Here is a 4672-nt window from a genome sequence, read left to right on the forward strand (position 1 = left end):
GTTCAATGGATGACAAATTGTCATATATGTCTACTTTGCAAGAGTTTGAAGGTAACAAGAAATGTTAGAAATATAACACATAAATTTTAAAAACAAAATATTGAGTAATAAAAGCAAGATTTAGAAAAATAACATACCTGTGATAAAACTTATGTTTAAAATAAAGGTCAGTCAAGTTAGATTAAGGGAAATATCAGAGTTCTTTTTTAGGCTTGTTGACAATGTAATTATCTATATATATAAAACACTAATATGCAAATAGACCAAACAGTGGAACAACCGATTGCTATGATGTGCGCTGACCACCAGGGGACGTGTGCAGAACATGGCGGGCATCAGCCATGGCAGGATGGTGGAGCAGGTGAGCAGGGACACCAGACCAAGGGAGGGGGGGCGCCAGTCGCTGTCATTGGGGCGAGCCTTTGGTGGTTACTGAAAATTCTTTGCTGCCATGCCGCAGTCCCACCCAGTGCTTGCAACTGCTGCCAGCGCTGGCCCCACTTGCACCCGCTGCTGGCGCCTGGTGTCAGCCCCAATCGCTCGGCACCATCAGAGGGTGCAAGAGGCAGATGCCGGTCCTGATCGCCCCTCAGGGTTTCTCCACCTCCCCCTGCTCCTGAGGGGCGATCAGGGCAGCAGCTGCTGCTCGCACCCACTGCCAGTGCCCAGCAGTGGCCCTGATAGCTTGGTGTCTTCAGCGGGTGCAAGCGGTGGCTGCTGGCCCCAATTGCACCTCAGGTCTTCTCCACCTGCCCCTGCTCCTGAGAGGGAATTGGGGTCAGCAGCCACTACTCACACCCACTGCTGGCGATGGCCCCACTCACACCTGGTGCTGGTTCTGGAGCCACTGCTTGCACCCACTGCCAGTGCTGGCCCCACTTGCACCCACAGCCAGTGCCAGAGCCACCGCTCGTACCTGCTGCTTGAGCCCGGTGCCAGTCCTGATTGCTCAGCACTGTCAGCAGGTGTGAGCAGTGGCTGCTGGCCCCTATCACCGCTGAGGGCTTCTCCGCCTCTCCCTGGTCCTGAGGGGCGATCGGGGCAGCAGCCGCCACTCACTCCTGCTGATGGTACCAGCCCCAATCACCGAGACCACCCCTGTGCCCACTGCAGCCTCTGGCCCACAGTTCTTTTCAAGGTGCATGAATTCGTGGGCCTCTAGTTAAAAATAAAAAAGCAAGACTTTTTTTGAATATCGTAAGAGTAGATTTATATAGTAAAAAAAGGAAGTTCTTGAAAACATTTTTAAAACTAAATATGTTATTGGTTACTTTACAACATGTAGAAGTGTCATAGTCCCATCAGCTGCACAGTATATACAGCCAAGTCATAATGACCAAATGCCATATCCCAGAAATGTCAGGTGTTGGTCATTAAAAAATAATGAATTTTTCCTAGCTATTTTATTATTTTTGAAGCAATTGTTAATGGCATTGTTTTTTTCCTCAGTTTCCATTTCTGATAGTTCATTATTGATTTAACCAAGAATGTAAAAGAGCTTTACTTCAAAAATTATAAGACACTAAAGAAAGAAATTAAAGAAGATATAAGTAAGCGGAAGCATATACTGTGTTCATGAATAGGCAGAATTAAAATGTCCATCCTTATAAGCATAACCAATGGACACAAGACACTGGGGAGTAAGTGAGGTCAGGGGAAGGTCAAGGGGGGGAAAGGAGACATATGTAATACTCTTTTTAATACTTTAAGCAATAAAACAAAATTTTAAAAAATAAAATAAAATGTCCATCCTACCCAAAGCAATCTACAGATTCAATGCAATTCTTATCAAGATACCAATGGTGTATTTCACAGAACTAGAACATATATTCTGAAAATTTATATGGAACCACAAAAGACCCTGAATAGCAACAGCAATCTGGAGAAAGAAGAACAAAGTTGGAGGAATCATGCTACCTGATATCAAACTATACTACAAAGCCATAGTCATCAAAATGGTATGATACTGGCATAAAAAGACATATAGATCAATGGAACAGAATAGAGAACCCAGAAATAAACCCATGCCCTTATAGTCAATTAATATTTGACAGAGGAGGGCTAAAGATAGTCTATTCAATAAATGGTGTTGGGAAAACTGGACAGATACATGCAAAAATGAAACTAGACCACCTTCTTACACTGCATACAAGTAAAAACACAAAACAGATTAAAGACTTGTTGTAAAGTAACCAGTGTTAGACTTGAAACCATAAAAATCCTGGAAGAAAACATAGTAAAATCTCAGACATTTCTTACAGCAATAATTTTTTCTGATATATCTCCTCGGGCAAGGAAAACAAAAGAAAAACTAAACAAATGGGACTACATCAAACTAAAAGTTTTGCACAGCAAAGGAAACCATCAAGAAAATGCAAAGACAATCCACTGGATGGGAGAACATATTCGTCGAAGATTCTGATAAGGTGTTATTATTCAAAATTTATAAAGAAGTCATACAACTCAACAGCAAAAAATAAACCCCAAAAAATCCAATTAAAAAATGGGCAAAGAACCTGAATAGACACTTCTCCAAAGAGGACACACAGATGGCCAATAAACATATGAAAAGATACTCAATCATCAGAGAAATGCAAATTAAAACTGCCATGAGATATCACCTCACACCTGGCAGAATGGGTACCATCAATAAATCAACAAGTCTTGGTGAAGATGTGGAATAAAGGGAACCCTAGTGCACTGTTGGTGGGAATGCAGACTGGTGCAGCCACTGTGGAAAGCAGTATGGAGTTAACTCCAAAAATTAAAAATGGAACTGCCTTATGACCCAGAAATTCTACTTCTGAAAATTGATTGGAATAAACCTGAACAGTAATTCAAAAGAATATATGCACCCCTGTTCATTGCAGCATTATTTACAATAGCCAAGATTTGGAAGCAGCCCAAGTGCCCATCAGCAGATGAGTGGATAAAACAGCCATGGTAAATTTACACAATGGTAAAAAGGAAGAAAATTGTACCCTTTGTGACAGCATGGATAGACCTAGAGAACATTATGCTAAGTGAAATAAGGCAGTCAGAGAAAGACAAGTTACCATATGATTTCACTCATATGTGGAATTTAATAAACAAACTGAACTAACAAGCAGAATAGAGACAGACTCATAGAGAGCAGGCAGACAGCTCTGGTGGGTGGGGGTGTTAGGGAGGTGGAGGGATTGAGCAAAAAAGAACAAAAAAAGAGAAAGAATTCATGGACAAGGACAAAAGTGTGGTGATTGCCTTGCCGGGGGAGGGGTGTGGATGGAGGGGGGGGGGGAGGGAAGAGGGGGGGGGGGGGGGGGGGGGGGGGGGGATAAATGGTGATGGGAAAAAATTAAATTTAATTTAAAAAACAACAACAAAAAAGTAAATAAAACAAATTTTTAAACAATGATTTTTCCCTGAGATTATGGAGTAATTATCCTTCATAATGTACATTTAGAAAACAAATACGAGACAGAAAATGCATAGTATTTGTGTGTGTGTCTGTGTATGATGGTTGAATACACAGAAATTGAATAATAAATATTAACATTAGAGAAGGAGAAGGGAATAGGATCAGGGCTTGAGGAGAATAGAGAATTAAATTTTATTGGTAATATTTTATTTCTAATTTTAAATGCTTCAATAAAATAAGTAAAATTAATTTTTAATGGAGAGCAGTACTTCGAATATTGCTACATACAGTATATCAAAATATCATAAATTATTTTACAAATAATTTTTAACAACTGATTTTTGCAAAATGACCCCAGATTTCTAAGAGATTAGAAAAAAAAAAAAGTCAAAGGAGATAATGAGTGCTAATGTTTCGCTCTGAGCCCTGGTGAATGAGAAGTGGATTTAGGGTGGATTATCTTCTTAAAGTGAATTTTCTGAATTTTACAGTATTTACATTGTGCATGCCATTCTTTTTTTCGATCGGTGGAAACAAAAAAAGGGGAGGGTGGGGGTGGCGATTTGGAAAGGGGCGGGCCCAGGAGCCCAGACGCGTTTCCCAAGCCGGGGGCCGAGGTGGGCGTGTGAGCGTTGGGGGAGGGGAGCGCACGTTGTTTAGCAGGAAGGGGAGGCCTGGCAGGAAGCGGAGCTGCGGCCGGAGGGAGGAGACTGCTGCAGCCCTAGCGGCTGGCGGGATCCCGAAGTGGCTGAGGGGCTTCTATCATAAATTATTTTACAAATAATTTTTAACAACTGATTTTTGCAAAATGACCCCAGATTTCTAAGAGATTAGAAAAAAAAAAAAGTCAAAGGAGATAATGAGTGCTAATGTTTCGCTCTGAGCCCTGGTGAATGAGAAGTGGATTTAGGGTGGATTATCTTCTTAAAGTGAATTTTCTGAATTTTACAGTATTTACATTGTGCATGCCATTCTTTTTTTCGATCGGTGGAAACAAAAAAAGGGGAGGGTGGGGGTGGCTGGGAGAAAAAAAAAACTATCCTCAAGAAGTCAAGTCTGGGAATGACCAGACAGTAAAATTTACCTAGAGATTGATTGGGTCAAGATGGCAGACCGAGCACTAGTGCACTTCTCTTATCCTACCACAAATCCCCTTTAATGACAGGAAAGGAAGGTTTCGGTAACTCCAGAAAGGCACGGGGAAAAGAAAGGGCGAATTCCTAGAAGATGAAAAGCAGATGGGGCAGGGGCACCGAGGTGGGGGTGGGGTGC

The sequence above is a fragment of the Myotis brandtii genome, unplaced genomic scaffold, assembly GCF_000412655.1.
Source record: "Myotis brandtii unplaced genomic scaffold, ASM41265v1 scaffold889, whole genome shotgun sequence".
In the NCBI taxonomy this organism is placed as follows: Eukaryota; Metazoa; Chordata; class Mammalia; order Chiroptera; family Vespertilionidae; genus Myotis; species Myotis brandtii.